The sequence below is a fragment of the Podarcis liolepis genome, assembly GCF_965112155.1.
Source record: "Podarcis liolepis genome assembly, chromosome: 11".
Taxonomy (NCBI): Eukaryota; Metazoa; Chordata; class Lepidosauria; order Squamata; family Lacertidae; genus Podarcis; species Podarcis liolepis.
Genome location: NC_139565.1, coordinates 10784033 through 10801661, shown reverse-complemented (window position 1 = coordinate 10801661; position 17629 = coordinate 10784033). Strand labels below are relative to the sequence as shown.

The following is a 17629-nucleotide window of genomic DNA, read 5'->3' as shown; positions in this document are numbered from 1 at the left end:
ATCAGATGTATCACCTGAAAACACTATGAAGCCTCTGCTATTTAAAAAGTCCAACAGAAAGAGAGATTAATTGTAAGATAATGCTTTTAATTACTAATGGGATTTCCCTTTTGAGCTAACTCGGTTTCTTCTTTTCCAGAACTGAACACTGAAACTATTATTATTCATGAGGAAGATGTTGGGTTTTTTAAAAAAGAATTTGTTATGAAACAGTAGTTAAAGTAGATGCAACTTAAGTGTCTGTTTTGAATTACTTGCCTCTGAGCAATTCGATGGATCTTTCTAATTTTTATGTGTATTTTGGGGTGTAGGATCCTGATATTCTTATTTTCATATTATTAGATGAGGCAGTATTAGGATGGCTAGAAATCTCATTTTTAATCCCTCCAAGCAAAAGATAAATAAAGCAGAAATAATTAAGCACAAGAAAAATGGGTATCATATAGGTAAACCTTGGTAGTTGAAATCTTCAGCCTTAAAGATTATTTTGTGTTTGCTTTTTCACTGCAGTGTTTATTCTATTTTGCTCCTGCTCAAGTTATCAGACTACTTCATTCACATTTTTCAGTTTTTGTTGCTGCAACCATTAAAAAATTCCAGCAGATGTGCTATTGTTAACACAGCTGTGCAGACAAACTATTTCCTTTCCTTTTTTAAAAAAAGAGCGCCCCAGGTGCCCATTGAGCCATTTAATTGATAGCTGCATAAACAATCACCCCCCAAAAGCTACCCAAATCTCCTCCAACAATAAAATAATTTGTCCGCTAATTGAAAAGGCCTTAACTTTGGTTGTCAATGGAAAATGCTTACTTTAGGGAGCTAAGGCGATTACAAATAAAGCACGATAACTGCAAACTAAGGAATGTGGTGCAGCAGCTGCCACAAACGCAGATAACTCCTAAAGTTTGGTTCCCCAGGAGAAACTCCTGTTGTGCATAAAGCTAGGTGTCTAGTAGTTATTAAAAGGTCACTGTTATCTGTTGGCTATTTCATGCTTCTACTGATGCTAATTGTTTGGCTGTGATCTAGACAGCCCCTTCTCCGAGTAGAAGGTACCTTTGCTCATACAAACAGATATGATTTCAACTGATTTCCACCTCCCACCAACCGGAGCCCCCACTTCATGCCAGGTGATTTTCAGAAATAATGGAACACTTACCTGAGGCAGTGTTGGGTTTGTGGGCAGGTGGCGCTGTGGTCTAAGCCACTGAACCTCTTGGGCTTGCCGATCAGAAGGTCAGTGGCCAGAATCTCTGCAGTGGGGTGAGCTCCTGTCGCTCTGTCCCAGCTTCTGCCAACCTAGTACAGTGGTACCTCAGGTTAAGAACTTAATTTGTTCTGGAGGTCCGTTCTTAACCTGAAACTGTTCTTAACCTGAGATACCACTTTAGCTAATGGGGCCTCCCGCTGCCGCCACGCTGCCGCCACATGATTCCTGTTCTCATCCTGAAGCAAAGTTCTTAACCTGAGGTACTGTTTCTGGGCTAGCAGAGTCTGTAACCTGAAGCGTCTGTAACCCGAGATACCACTGTAGTTGGAAAGCATGCCAGTGCTAGTAGATAAATAGGTACCAGTGCAGCGGGCAGGTAAGCAGCGTTTCCATGCACTCAGATTTCTGTCACAGTGTCCCATTGCGCCAGAAGCAGTTTAGTCATGCTGGCCACATGACCCAGAAAGCTGTCTGTGGATAAACTCTGGCTCCCTCGGTTTGAAAGCAAGATGAGTGCCACAACCCCATAGTTGCCTTTGACGGGACTTAATCATCCGGGAGTCCTTTATCGTTAGCTTTTTGGGGGTTTGTGGGCATCCCTTAGTCACTGTTGCCAGGCATGGCCTGCTGGTGCTAGGGGTGCCCTTTGGCCTGATGGACACATCGGGGTGAACATTGGTCAGTGGTGCCACAGTGTGCCTGCTGAGCTCTAACATGCAAGGTTCATGCAGCAGGGAGAGATAAATCTCAGGAAACCTTGCTGTATGCACACAGAGTGAGGCTGTTAACTTGTCCAGGTGCTGAGAATAGAAATTACCCCCATATATCAATGAACACCTGCCCAGACTTAAGTTGATTTGGTTACATTGGTTGAATCTGACTAGTTCATTTGTTTTGCAGATCCTCAAGTTGTCATATTTAATAAAGAGAACCTATTTATTCACATCTGGTTGCCTTGACTGTTCTTCCTGGTGTGCTGGCAAGGAGGAGGAGGAGGAGGAGGAGGGAGGCGCAGAGCGGGAGGGAGGGAGGGAACCCCAGGGGTCATCTAGTGACGGCGCCCCAATCGAAAATTTGACTTTAAAAAAAAAATCTTTCGAATTTTTTAATTTTTCCCGCGGCACACCAGGCAACATCTCGCGGCACACTAGTGTGCCGCGGAACAGTGGTTGGGAAACACTGGGTTAGATAGTGTTTCAGCACAGGTAAATGAGGATCAAAGAGGCCCAAGGGAAATGACATAGTCAAAGACAAACGGACAAAGGGATATTGGCAAGGCATGGTGCTTTGATTTTTGATTTAGCCGAGTTTGGCCCAGCTGTCAAAGTGACAGAAGGAATAAGCCGTGTGGACCCTTCTTCCAGAGTTCCTGGTTCCTCATTTGTGGTGTGTGGCACCTCAACGCTAGCTTTTGAGGTGACACAACGGTCCACAGTGGGAAGGAGAAGGCAGGAAAACTCCATTGCATGTAATCCTATGCACACCTCTCTGACCCACTCAAGCAATTGTGATTTCAATGGTCAGTGCATGATGTCATGAAGAGAACTTGTCATGAGCCAGGAGTCAGCTTTGCCTGCTGAACAGCAGCATGAAGGGAAAGAAGGTAGAGGGACTCCACCTGTAGCTGATCAGCCTTCAAGGACTCTGAAGAGAAGGCACTGATGAGAACCAGCTGGCTTCAGTCAGATGCTGGAAACAGCATGTGTTGTTCCTGGCCCAGTACTGCTGTTTCTTGATCCTCTTGACCTTTGATCATCAGATTCCCTGACCCCTAGAGTGTCTGACTGCATGAATCGCTGTTGCCTGATCTTAGGACTGGACCTGACTTTGGATCCAGACTCTGCCTACAGGTAAGTGCACTCCTGAGACTCTTGGTTGGCTGGCCTCTCCCTCCCCTGAGCTCGCCCGTTGCTGCTCAGCATGGGACTGTGACAGTATTCTGTATAACTCAGGATGCCCCATGACCTTGTCCTTTAGACTTATTTGGTCTCTAAGTTCTGTTTCCATACCTGACTGTTGCTCTTCACATCTGAAATTTCCAGTTGTGACAATACACTAGTAGCCAAAATTGTGGAAACCTATTGGGGAAAGTGTATTTCTGAGGTTTGATCATTCACTTACTGCAGCACATTCTTCATTAAATTATATTTCCATTGATATATAATTTTATGGTATTACTCCAAAAAAAGGGGGAGTATTATGAGCCTCGGAAATACACTTTTTCCAAAAGGTTTCCACAATTTTGGCCACTAGTGTATCTTAAGTCAACATAAGGATAAGGACTGTACCAATTCACTTCTAATGCTTTTAAGCGCCGCAAGACTATAATTGACTGTATTGATATGGGGTTATCTGTTTAGCCCATTTTAGTGTTGGCTAAGTTCTAAAATCTTCTTTGATGTTTTAACTGTGTATTGACAAATGTACTTTTTTCTGACTGACGGTCGAATAAAAGGTTGATGATGATGATGATTCACTTCTAATGCTTAACTTGAAAATGATGATTACAACAAGGAGGTATAAATATTTCTCCTATCTTTCTATTAGAGAGGCAGTCATAATTTCCATTATTTGCTACTGCTTTTTGCACATTTCTTTCCCTCTGGTGCCCAACTTCTTTCTCCTTCCTGGATTGGTCACATGGGTGACTCCAGCTCATCAATAAGTAGTGAGTAGGATAATACCTTCCAGGGGAAGGCGACCTGATGCTCTGCATCTATTGCTGGTCAAACAATTCCCATCAACCGGAGCCAGCATTGTCAATGGTCAGAAGAGAGGAGAAATGTTGTCTGAAAAATCTGAAAGGTACCCAAGTTTGCTGCTGTTGTCCTGCACGACTAATCAGATATGGGTACATAATAGAATTGCCATGGGCAAGGACAGCAAGAAGAGAGGGCAATGCTATGACTAGTCATACTTCCCCCCCAAAATGGGGGGTTGCCCCAAAATTGTAAGAAAGTGAAGACATTGTCAGCACCACTGAAAATGCTTATAAAAGAGAAAGAAAGAAAAAATTGAGTTTATTTGTAAGAGGGAATAGAGAACCGTTTCTCTTTTGTATTTTTATTTTTCAAAAGCATACTGCGCATCCATGGAAATGACTTACTGTTGAATAACTTTTGATGTCAATCAGTGTCGAGTTTCTGCTTTGCATTCCCCACAGGGACTACCATGGTAGTTTAGCGTGCCTGAATGAGCTAAGACAGATAGAGGGATTCTGATCTCTTTGTTAGTTGCAGCTGATTTTTATTCTCTCGGAGGATCTGAGGAGAGAAAAGGAGAACTCTAACAAACTGTTGTGACTCCAAGTATGCCACTATTCATGATCATATCCCGGCGAAAACCTTAAGTTCTGTATTTCCCAAAGAAGTTTTGTTTTGTTTGGGTTTTTTGAATGAGCTTTGTTATTCAAAAGAGCTTGTGGCGTTTTTTGCTTAACGTTGGCATCCTGCTGGCTCTGAAACACACTTGCAGATTCCTGCTGAAACTGATTCAATTAAAAACAGAGAAATCAATATAAATTTGAGAAAAGGCATTAGACAAATGATCTGCCACTCACAGAGCTTTTTGTACTGGGCAGGTTACCATGTAAGAAGCAGGCTTTTCCAAGTGGCTTGCATCTTTTGGTTAATCAAGAATAATTTCATATAATGAGTGGAAGCCACTGCTGCTGTGTGTTAATTTGTTTTGGTACAGCTGTAATGGCATGTGTTTATATAGTTAAATAAAGGACATTATTTAAGCAGCTTATGGTTTAAAAACATTTTGCAATTACATTTTTAGAATTATGCTTTAGAGTTATTAATACTTAAATGGGGAGAAATCATTCATATTGATGATCAAACTACACAGGAAGAAGTTTTTTCACCCAAGTTATCTTGATTGACTATGCAAGTCTGGTAAGGAGGCTTTAATCAGATATCAGGTACATCTGTGTAACAAAATATATGTTTTGTGATAGCCTATATTTGTAATACCTAATAAAGGTTTGGCGAAGTAAGTCTTCAAGGAGTAAGAGACTCCACAGTTTCCAGCTCTTACCTCTGGGTTTGGTTTCCTTGAAATGAAGGTCACTGAAGATTGTGGTGCCTTCATGATATGTCAATTTATTTACGCATACATTCAAACTGAACATATAAAGGATTCTTCAATCTATGAAAAGGCTTTTGATCCAGAAGGATCTGGGCAGGTGACTTTTGACAATTTCCCCTCCTCCTGCTATCCCCAGAAGGACCCTTGGAGTAGGCAAAAGTCAGCTCTAGTTGGAGTGAATTTCTGGATCTTAGTCACTGTGTCTTTCCCTTTGAAACAAATTGAGAGATACTTTAGTGTCGTACCATTGATTGCTCCCACTCGACCAGTGGATACACTGCTGTCAACATGTGGCGGGAGCTTTAAATTGCTCCATGTGGCTTTGGGGATAGATTAGTCGCTGAACACAAATGTTTCCATACACAGACCTTTGCTATATGAAACATTTCAGATTACCTCTGCCTTGGATGATTCTAGATCTGGATTATTTAGCAGCACCTAACCACTGCTGTTTCACTTTACGCTGTCCAGGAAGTGGCTTGCTAAAAAGAGTTGACTCCTAGAGAGAGGAGAGGGACCATAGAGAAGTCAATGTCTACAGCGTGGGTTGGCAACCTAAGGTGCGGGGGCCAGATCCGGCCCAATCACCTTCTAAATCCAGCCTGTGGACGGTCCGGGAATTAGTGAGATTTTACATGAGTAGAATGTGTGCTTTTATTTAAAATGCATCTCTGAGTTATTTGTGAGGCATAGAAGAAGAGTTTGGATTTGATATCCCGCTTTATCACTACCCTAAGGAGTCTCAAAGCAGCTAACAATCTCCTTTTCCCTTCCTCCCCCACAACAAACACTCTGTGAGGTGAGTGGGGCTGAGAGACTTCAGAGAAGTGTGGCTAGCCCAAGGCCACCCAGCAGCTGCATGTGGAGGAGGAATTCGTTCTTTTTTCTTTTCTTTTTCTTCAAAATATAGTCGCCCCCCCCCCCAAGATCTGAAGGACAGTGGCTCACTGCTGGAAAAGTTTGCTGACCCTTGGTCTAGAGTAATCTATACAAGCTGTAACTAGCTCCCCAAATCCCACTGAACAGCTGTGTGATCTGTGTTCTACAACTGAGGACATTTTGCAGTTGTTCCTTTGGGTGGAGAAGTCAGATCTTCTCATCTCCGGAATAAAAAAAAACACATGTTATTTTCACAGAACCAATCTGTTAATTTTGTAAGCAGGTGCCTAGCATAGAGTTTGGAAGGAACATCGAGTAAACGAATGGGACAGTATGTTTTGGGGTGGGGTGGGGCCGTATCCCCTTTCTTGTGAATTGGCATGATGATATTTAATTTCCATAATTTGTATGTGTGAAGAGCCTGGCCAAGATGGGTTCCCACCAGTCCATATGTGCCTTTAAGAGCTCCGGTTGCATTGTATTCTCACCTGGGGCTATCTATGAGAGATCTTATTTCTGTAGGGGATACTGCTTGCCATTCTGGTGGTTTTGACCAGTCAATGGACACCTCAGCATCCGATGGTTGCCTTGCCTGTTCTCCAAAAAGTTCTATATAGTATTTCACCCAGTTGTGCCAGTGTGGTGGCATCTAGTGCTGATTTTGTTTCATTCATGCCCCAAGCCACCGGGTCCCAGAATTTATCCTCCCTTTGTTCAGACACTGCCAGCCCTAGTTTTTGCCACTGACGTCCCACAAAACTTGCTTTTTTTATTCTTAAGGATTTTCTTGTATGCTACTCTGATCTTACTCATATTTCCCTTATTAATTTCAGAGGGTTTCCCCCCTGAAATGTCATAAGGGCTCTTAAAAGGTCTTTCTTTGCCTCCTTATATATGTAAAATGAGCTGCTAAGCTCCAAAGATGTTTCTGTAGGACAAATGTCCAGAGAAAATTCCCTGCTGCTACTACTCGCGGGTAATGTGACCTTGACTTTTTTTTTAAGTGTTCCGTCTTGGGTATATTTAACATTTTATGAACCGTAGATAGTTTGTGAAATTGAAACAAGAAAGTAACATTCCAATGCTTTGTTCACATCTGAAATGTGCCATTGCTTTCAATCATGCATAGACAACAGTAATCATATCAGTGTTTTTCTCCTCAGCTGACTAAAGGCACTAAAGCCCTGTGTGATTTTAAAATGGCAAAGGAAACAGATGCCCAGTCTCTTTGTCAGCTTCTTCCACTCAACGCCTTTGTGTTGTTCCTATCAAATATTGCTCTGCAGAGAGTTTTGCTGGAGCTGATGAACACAAAATGAATGCATTATGGCTGATAAGGAGCTGCAGCCAAAACTGGCAGCCCAATGGCCCTGTAATTCGCCAAGTGACAGGACGCCATCTTTCCATGAGTTTCCCCACCTCAGTGAGTGGCAGACAGTGACTTGGACCTGGGCCTGGGGAAATACACAATGTAATGATGCCACATAATACTACTAGAAATTACATGAGAGCCAGAAATGGGATCTTTTTTTATAAAAAAGCACCACTGTATTGTCCATAATACCTAGCGATTGCTAATATACCTTAAAGCTTCTCTCACCTTTCATCACCCAGTTTCTTGTTCATATTGTGTTAGACACAGGTTACACAGAAACTTTATTATTATTATTATTATTATTATTATTATTATTATTATTTAAAGAAAAAGTATTGGGATGGTGTCTCCAAACCAGTAAGGCAAGGGCCAGCCCAATATTATTTTTTCCTGCCTGAGTCGAAGGACAAAATTGCTCCCCATTCCATTTGCTCAGGTCAACTGGTCTGACAATACTTCTACACTGACAATGGGATGGCGTTTCTGTGTGCTCTTGTAGCCTTATTGGAGTTCACCGATTGGGTCTGCGTTGCTCCGTGACAGGAGGAAGGAAGTCAAAATGACACTGAGTTGGTTCAAAGAAAGAGTTTATTCTGCTCTCCGGATAGCAGAAGGCACTTGCGTGGTGAGTCCACAGCAAGTCCAAAGAAATGACAAGTTTCATGCAGTATATATACCCTCCAGGCACCCTCTCCCTCCTTCCAACCACGTCAGCTTGTATACGTAGGTTGACATCACATATGTTCCTGCTCCGGCACTCTTAACCATAAAAGGGATTTCCTTCCTGCACTCCTGACCATAAAAGGATATTCCTGTTCCTACTCCTATCTTGGAGCAAGAGGTCACTACTTCTGAGAACATGCTCTGGCGTTAGTCCCAGACTTGGGTCTCTGCGTCATTTGTGGTCAGGACATAAGATATGTCTGTGTCTGTTCTACTGGTAAAGTCAAGGCCAGTCTTGCCGTCAAACTGATAAGGGAGAGAGCTGCGTTCTTGTTTTGCATTTGCTCAACGGCTAAACTTTATGCATTTTAGCTAAGGAGAAATGGGGATTTTGGTGCAGTTCAAAAACTGCCTGCACAGTCAGTTTTGGATTTTGGAAACCCATTCCTTCACTCTGGTTTCCGTCATGGTGTTCCATTGCACCAGAAGTGGTTTAGTCCTGCTGGCCACATGACCTGGAAAGCTGTCTGTGGAAAAACGCCACCTCCCTCGGCCTGAAAAGCTGGAAGGAGAGATCGTGAAGCTGAGGCTCCAATACTTTGGCCACCTCACGAGAAGAGAAGACTCCCTGGAAAAGACCCTGATGTTGGGAAAGATGGAGGGCACAAGGAGAAGGGGGCGACAGAGGACGAGATGGTTGGATAGTGTTATCGAAGCTACCAGCATGAGTTTAACCAAACTGTGGGAGGCAGTAGAAGACAGGAGTGCCTGGCGTGCTCTGGTCCATGAGGTCACGAAGAGTCAGACATGACTAAACTAAACAACAAGTCACACTGTATTCATTCACAATTACTCCACAGTTGAGGGCTACAGCCTCAATCCACACTAACTACAAGTTCTATATATAAATTCCATGTAAGCTTATAAATAATGATTCTCAAAACTGATTTGCTAACCATGAAATGTTTTATTTGTAGAAAGATTACTAGGACTCTGCATGCAACAGCTTCAAAATATATTTCCATGCCTTTTAAAAGCTGGATCTTAAAACATCTGAGGAAGAGAAGGAAGAACAAACAGACTCTTTAACACTTCTAAAATCAGAGCAAATCCCAAGAGCCAATTTTAATTGAAGACAAAGAGCAAGGATGTCCTGGGACCTCCAGATATCTCATTATTACTTTAGCAGACTGGTTTAATAAGTGTCAAGTAAAATCTCTCTATTTTATCTCTTTAAAAAGTCTTGCACACAGGAGATCTCAAATCAGTCGGCCTGTAGGTTGTATTCCAATTCTTCTTTCAACTGAAGAACTTGATACAGAAAATATAATAAAGCTACCTTCTTACGGTCCTTTAAAGTAGGAATTATGAGTTATATTCACAATTAATGATTGCCGTGTGTTTTTTTTAAGTATCAGTTTAAATGATGCTTTGTAGAAAAAATGTAAGTACATAGGTCCTTGCCCTAAGAAATTTAGAGACCAAGTCTATGCATATCACAAGTCAGGGGTCAAACTGTACATGACACTTAATGTAAATTGTACAGTTATGTCTCTTGGATTTTGCAAGATGAGCTACAGCTGTTTGCATGGGGGTGACTTATCAGGACCACTGTGTGCTGAGAGATGCGAAAAGAGATTGGATTTTTTTAAAAAATAAATAAATAAAAATTAAGCACAGATACGAGGCAAATTGTGGGGCCTCTGCCCATCCCTGGAATATATCCCAAAGGGCTTGATATGATCTCCTGTTGCCATGTTTCAGAACTCAGAAAGAGCTTTGGTGTGCACATGAAAGTTCACATGAAGGGGCTACCCAATGCATATCGGTGAAAAGAAAAGCTCTTTACATGGACGGACTGCATATGTTGAATATTTTCTGCTTTGAAATGAATTGAGCAACCCCCACCAATGTGACACACCTGTTGCCCGAGAGCAGGAAAACTTTCCCATGTCCATATTAAACTGAACACATTGATCCTTGCTGTGTCTGCTTTCACTGTATAAATAATAAATAATGTAAAATTGAATTTATAATCTTTAGGGACCATATTTTTCTCTCTACGTTCAAGATAGAGTGGGTTTTTTTTAAAAAAAAACCATAACTTTTTATTGATCTATTTCTTCTTTTAATGTTTCTAACACAGCAATCCTACATTCACATTCTGTGAAAATAACACACCACAGTTATGCTGGTGCAACAGCTGTTGTATCCAAGGCACACTCGGCCTGGGAAAGGAGGGGGAAAGATAATAATAATAATAATAATAATAATAATAATAATAATAATAGATGTATTATTTATACCCCACCCATCCGGCTGCATTTCCCCAGCCACTCTGGGTGGGGAACAGAATATTAAAGAACCAAGAACAGAATATTAAAAACCCAACGAAACATTAAACACTTCCCTAAACAGGGTTGCCTTCAGATGTCTTCTAAAAGTCAGATAGTTATTTATCTCCTTCACATCTGAAGTTCCACAGGGTGGGCACCACTACCGAGAAGGTCCTCGCCTGGTTCCCTGTAACCTCACTTCTTGCAGTGAGGGAACCACCAGAAGGCCCTCAGAGCTGGACCTGTGTCCAGGCTGAACAATGGGATGGAGATGCTCCTCTGGGTATACTGGGCCAAGGCCATTTAGGGCTTTAAAGGTCAGCACCAACACTTTGAACTGTGCTCGGAAACATACTGGGAGCCAATGTAGGTCTTTCAGGACTGGTGTTATACGGTCCCTGCAGCCGCTCTAGCTGCCACATTCTGGTTTAGTTGTAGTTTCTGGGTCACCTTCAAAGGTAGCCCCATGTAGAATGCATTGCAGTAGTCCAAGCAGGAGATAACCAAAGCACACACCACTCTGGGGAGACAGTCTGTGGGCAGGTTGGGTATCAGCCTGTGTACCAGATGGAGCTGGTAGACAGGTGCCCTGGAGACAGAATTGTCCTGCACCTTCATGGACAGCTGTGAGTGTAAAATGACTCCCAGTCTGTGCACCTGGTCCTTCAGGGGCACAGTTACCCCATTCAGGACCAGGGAGTCCTCCACACCTGCCTTCCCCATCCCCCCAAAACAGTACTTCTGTCTTGTCAGGATTCAACCTCAATCTGTTAGCTGCCATCCATCCTCCAACCACCTCCAGACACTCACACAGTGTGTCAGGGCTTGGGGGAAGAAAACAGTTGTGTAAAAAGGATAGATGACCGTCAGGTTCCTTCCAGCTGTACAGTTCTGTGATTCTATGATACATTTCTCAGAAATACTAAACAGTGTTGGACATCAGATGATTTCAGCAGCCTGTTGTTCATATGGGTTTTCTTGAGGTTCCATCTTAAAGTTCTGCATGAGGATGCTGTCATCTAGGTAACCTAATTCATACAATTTTCAGGAGGAAGCAACATTTATAACAAATACTATAATTTGTGACCCAAAGTGTTATGCTGTAGCAGTTATAATTGTCAGCACGCCCTTGAGCCAGTGCCACCAGCTGGACTCATCCACTTCAGCCCCGACTGGGCTAGGCGAGCTGGGTAGCACTTCCAGAGACCACCTTCTGCACAGGAACAGGTCAAAATGCTGTGGACTCACAGCTTAGAGTTGTGAGCACCGGATTCACTCCCACAAGAAGACAGTCGTCGCACAGCAGAGTACAGCAGAGTCTAGCAGAGTATATAAACAACTCGGAGAGCAGCTCTGTAGAATATCTTCTTTATTCTATCTACAACTATACAAACTATATACAGAGCTTAATAGGTCTAAGCATAAATGAATGCTGCACTGCACTGAGTGTCTGCAGCTGCTCTTAGCAGCAACCTTATCTTTACACACGATCTCTAACACTCAGTCTCTCTCTCTCTGACACTGACTGACTGACACTTTGATGTGGTGCTGGCACAGAATAAGTAGAGAGCAGAACACACCTCCTCCTCTCTGGAGAATCAGCAGACTCCTCAGGAGATTCTTGGATATGGGAGGGGTGAAATCTCCTCAATAATTATAATTATTTATTAAATTTCTATTTTTTTTATAATGATATTTTATTAGAAATTTTCCACAAAAAAAGTTAACATCCACAAAGGAAACAACAAAGATGAGAAAAAAACAATCAACAAACATCAACAGTTCCAACAGCAACAAACAAAAAGAAAAAACAGAGAAAGAAGAAAAAATACAAAAAAGAATTTTAGCATAAAAAGAACACTCTTTTATATTAGTAACTTTCAAAACCTTACTCTCTTTGCTTCCACCCGCCTTCCCTTCTTGTATTCTATTTTAAAAGTTAATTCAGCAAGATTGTTTAATATTCATTCTAGATTTTTATCCATCCCTTTTGTAATCTAAATTATCTTAATCGCTAGAACCCCTTAACTTCATTTTCAGAGCCTTCAAGATTCATAAATTTTACAGTATTTTTGTAGATAAATTGTAAACTTCTTCCAATCCTCTTCCATCTGCTCCTCTCCTTGATCTCGGATTCTGCCGGTCATCTCCGCCAGTTCCATATATTCGATCACTTGCATCTGCCATTCTTCCAAGGTGGGTAAATCTTGCGTCTTCCAATGCTTTGCGATGAGTATTCTTGCTGCTGCTGTGGCATACATAAAAAAAGTTCTATCCTTCTTTGGCACCAGTTGGCCGACTATGCCCAGGAGGAAGGCCTCTGGTTTCTTCAGAAAAGTATACTTAAATACTTTTTTCAGTTCATTATAGATCATTTCCCAGAATGCCTTGATCCTTGGGCATGTCCACCAAAGGTGAAAGAATGTCCCTTCGGTTTCTTTACATTTCCAAAATTTATTATCAGGCAAATGATAGATTTTTGCAAGCTTGACTGGTGTCATGTACCACCTATAAATCATTTTCATAATATTTTCTCTTAAGGCATTACATGCCGTAAATTTCATACCGGTGGTCCACAACCGTTCCCAGTCAGCAAACATAATATTATGACCAATGTCTTGTGCCCATTTTATCATAGCCGATTTAACCGTTTCCTCCTCCGTATTCCATTTCAACAGCAAATCATACATTCTCGACAGTGTCTTAGCTTTGGGTTCTAATAATTCTGTTTCTAACTTTGATTTTTCCACCTGGAAACCTTTTTTCCTGTCCAAGTTATAGGCCTCTCTTATTTGAAAGTAATGTAACCAATCCCGCACCTTATCTTTAAGTTTCTCATAACTCTGCAATTTCAACCTGTCCTCTTCTTGTTCCAAAATTTCCGAGTATCTCGGCCATTTAGATTCCATATTAAGATTTTTCAGAGCTTTAGCCTCCATTGGTGACAGCCACCTAGGGGTCTTACTTTCCAGCAAATCTTTGTATCTCATCCAGACGTTAAATAGTGTTTTCCTAACAATATGATTTTTAAAACCTTTATGAACTTTAGCTTTATCATACCACAGATATGCATGCCACCCAAAAGCATTATCAAATCCCTCTAAATCCAATATGTCAGTGTTCTCAAGAAGTAGCCATTCCTTCATCCAGCAGAAAGCTGCTGCTTCATAATATAACTTAAAGTCTGGCAGGGCAAACCCCCCTCTGTTCTTAGTATCAGTAAGGATTTTATATTTTATTCTGGGCTTTTTGCCCTGCCAGACAAATCTAGAAATTTCTTTTTGCCACTTCTTGAAACAGTCCATCTTGTCAATGATTTGTAACGTCTGAAACAAAAATAACATTCTTGGCAATACATTCATTTTGATAACCGCAATTCTACCCAATAAGGAAAGCTTCAAGTTTGTCCAAATTTCAAGATCTATTATTTATTAAATTTCTACATCATCCTTCATCTGAGGATCGCGGAGCAGCTTACAAATAGTCTGTGGTAATTGCTACAAACAGATTGATACAAAATATCAGTGCTTCTGTAGTTTGAAATTAAGAGGAGATGTTGGAAACAATTTATGATGGAACCTTTGGCATTGAAATACATAGGTTGAATAAAAGTATTTGCTTCTTTTGACAAATATACAGTGGTACCTTGGTTCTTGAATGTCTCCGTTGACGAATGTACTGTGCATTTGAGTTTTGAAATTGCTCAGTGGTCTCTCCTAACCTACAATTATAGCTTGCCGCAGTCTAGTTAATCATGAAAAATCCTAACTGAAAAACAAGGCTAGTTGGGAACGTCTCAGAAATAAATACTTTCCCCCCCCTCCAAATTCTGAGAGTGAATGTAACAAAATGTATGAAGAGAAAATATGAAAAAATCCCTCATGTTTGGGCAATATTTGTTCTACATAAACTCCATTTAGGTAAGCATAAGATGCTTTTATGACTACTGAATAAAGTATTTTTTATTTATTTTAAGGTACGTATTAAATAGCAAAACTAAAACACTTACTAGTCAGCAGGAAAGAAAACTTTTATGATAATGTATAATCAGGTCGTACAAATGAGCAAGGTTCAAGTAAACATGAGAGTATAGTAGCACGAAACTAAGAGTGCCTTGGTATTCTAATCTCCTCCATAATAGAGATAAATATTGTTAAATGACCTATAAATTTGCATGGGTAACATTTTAGAGGCCTCTGTGTGGTAGAAGTCTACACCCCAATTTATACACAGGTTTTTCTCTCCTAAATCATGTGTGACCTTTAAAAACCATTGAATCACTCCTGATTTATTGACTACTCAAGCTGAGGGACTGAAGACAGTTATTAAAGCACATTAGACCTTTCTTCTCTGGATGCTTTGTTCAAAATATGTTGTCAGCTATTGAAACTACCCACTCTTGGGGGAAAATACATAATCTCCCAAGGGCCAGTATTTTCTAATTACATCAGGAGCCAAGCAGCTAGTTTTGCTCTAGTGATCAAATGGGTGCAATGCTGCAGCTTCAAAGAGACCCAAGCGATTTTTAAGAGTCCTTAGTTGCCTTGTAAATATCTTAATTCTTTTCAGAGATGTTTTGCCACATAGACTAGGTTGCGTTGGGGCTCATGCAGCAAATCTTACATTCTTCGGATGGCCCAATTGCTGCTTCCACATAATTCTGCCCCACTCAAATTCAGCAATGTTTGAACAGGTAAATCCCACGAGAGAGATAAATGGTTTGGCAATTTCTCATGTTCCTTTTTTTATTTTACTTTTTATATAAAGTTTTATTGGTTTTACATAAAATTTATACACAACAAATGTAACATTTCCAAAAATAAGAAAAAACAGTTCTTTTGAACCTTTGCACCTCCTTCTCTCCCTCCATGGATTCTGTTTCTATAGTTTATTCCTGCATATTTTAATGTAATCTATCCATTATATAATAATGCTTTCCAAAGGTCATGTTACTTTACAAGTGTCCTTGTATTCCTGCCAATGACTTCAACTGTTTACAGTGGTCTCTCAAATATGTTAAAAAATTATTCCAGCCTTTTAGGAATACTGGATCTTCCTGGTTTTTTAACAAAAGTTTCCTTAAACCTTTTTTTCAGCTCATTATATATCATTTCCCAGAAAACGTTTACCTCCCCACATGTCCACCACATACGATAAAAAGTACCCTCTTTCCTTTTACATTTGCAGCAAACATTCGAGCTGCTTCTATACATTTTCACAATTTTAAGGGATCCCTGACCATTAGGTCCAGTCGTGGCCGACTCTGGGGTTGCGGCACTCATCTCGCTTTATTGGCCGAGGGAGCCGGCGTACAGCTTTCAGGTCATGTGACCAGCATGACTAAGCCGCTTCTGGCGAACCAGAGCAGCACACGGAAACGCCGTTTACCTTCCTGCCAGAGTGGTACCTATTTATCTACTTGCACTTTGAAGTGCTTTCGAACTGCTAGGTTGGCAGGAGCAGGGACCAAGCAACGGGAGCTCACCCCGTTGTGGGGATTCGAACCGCCGACCTTCTGATCGGCAAGTCCTAGGCTCAGTGGTTTAACCCACAGCACCACCCGCGTCCCTTCACAATTTTACTGGGTGCAAAATATCAGCAGTACATCATTTTCATATAGTTTTCTTTCAACAAATAGCAGCGTGTAAACTTCAAATCCTCTTTCCATAACTTTTCCCATGATAAAAGCTGTATACTATAACCAAAATCTCTTGCCCAGTGGCAATTTCCCATGTTCCAGTGTCTCCTGCTGAATTATGAAGAACATGTCAAATTTCCACAGTCTTGAACCGGGCAGTGTGTGCGACTGTGCTTGCAAACTTCTGAGAACAATCCCCTTAAACCAAGCCTGCTCTCTTGCTTCAGTTGTGATTTGGCTCTTTGATATAGATAAAAAATGTATGGCACAGGCCATGTTGCTTCCAGATCCTAATTCTTCATGGTTTAAAGAGAAAGGCAGATGCTAGTTTTACTCACTGCTACTCTTGCAGGAAATGAATATACAATCTCAGTCTGGTTTTCCCCTGCCATCTGCAGGCAGTAGGGAAGGTACCAACCTTCTCTGCTCTTTTTTCGTGGGCTTGGAAATTACTGTATTTTTCGCTCTATAACACGCACCAGACCATAACACGCACATAGTTTTTAGAGGAGGAAAATAAGAAAAAAAATATTCTAAACGAAATAGTGAATATATGAGTTTTGTGGTTCATGCTGTGGCCACAGACATGTGATCTGACAGTGAGTTTGGGGTAGCCCAATGCAAAAATCCTGAGGATCCATGTGGATCCATGCTTTGTAATCATGGAGGAGGGAAGGAAGGGGAACCATGGATCCTCTGCTCACGACTGCAGCAGATCCCTCCCGCCACCCGCAGGCATTCGCTCCATAACACACACAGACATTTCCCCTTACTTTCTAGGAGGAAAAAAGTGAGTGTTATGGTGCAAAAAATACGGTACTATTCTCATAGAAGACGTCGCCGTTCCCACAGGTGTCCAAGTTGCTTTAACACTTTCACTGTGGGAGGACTGCTTCAGATGCTTCTCTCTCTCTCTCTTTTTTTTTTTAAAAAAAAAATTATTAACAATTTCAACATAAAAATATATCAAAACATATCACATTCATTATTTCCCCCCCATTCCCCATCAAACCCTCCCCCCGAGACTTCCCTCAGCTCCTCTCTCTCATTTCTCAGCACATATTATTCTCTGCATATTATAAAATTATTTCAGTCCTTATATTATCTGTCTACCATGTTGTCAATCACTAAATTTGTGTATGTTTATTCAAAACCTGCCAAGGAGTGCAATTCATTTTGTTGTCTTTTTAAATACTTTGCAAAAAGTTCCCATTCTTCTTTGAAGCCACAGTTGTCCTTGTCTCGCAGTTTGTATGCCAGTTTAGCCAGTTCTGCATAGTTCATCAGTTTCTCTTGCCACTGTTCTTTTGCCGGGGTTTCCTCATTCTTCCATCCTTGTGCTATCAAAACTCTTGCCGCTGTTGTGGCATACATAAATAAATTCTTTATTTTCCTTGGCAGGTCTTGTCCTACAATCCCTAACAAAAATGCTTCTG

The 17629-nt window shown here is 41.2% G+C and overlaps 1 protein-coding gene and 1 long non-coding RNA gene across 2 annotated transcripts in view; one reads left to right on the top strand and one right to left on the bottom strand.

Moving 5' to 3' along the window:
- The window catches only part of LOC310688453 (uncharacterized protein), a 143135-nt gene that overhangs the window by 109399 nt on the left and 16107 nt on the right, over nucleotides 1-17629 (bottom strand). The window lies entirely within an intron of this gene.
- Nucleotides 2777-9580, top strand: LOC310688523. The gene is made up of 2 exons (XR_014517004.1): nucleotides 2777-3060; nucleotides 9197-9580. It is a non-coding gene; the product is annotated as an uncharacterized lncRNA (long non-coding RNA).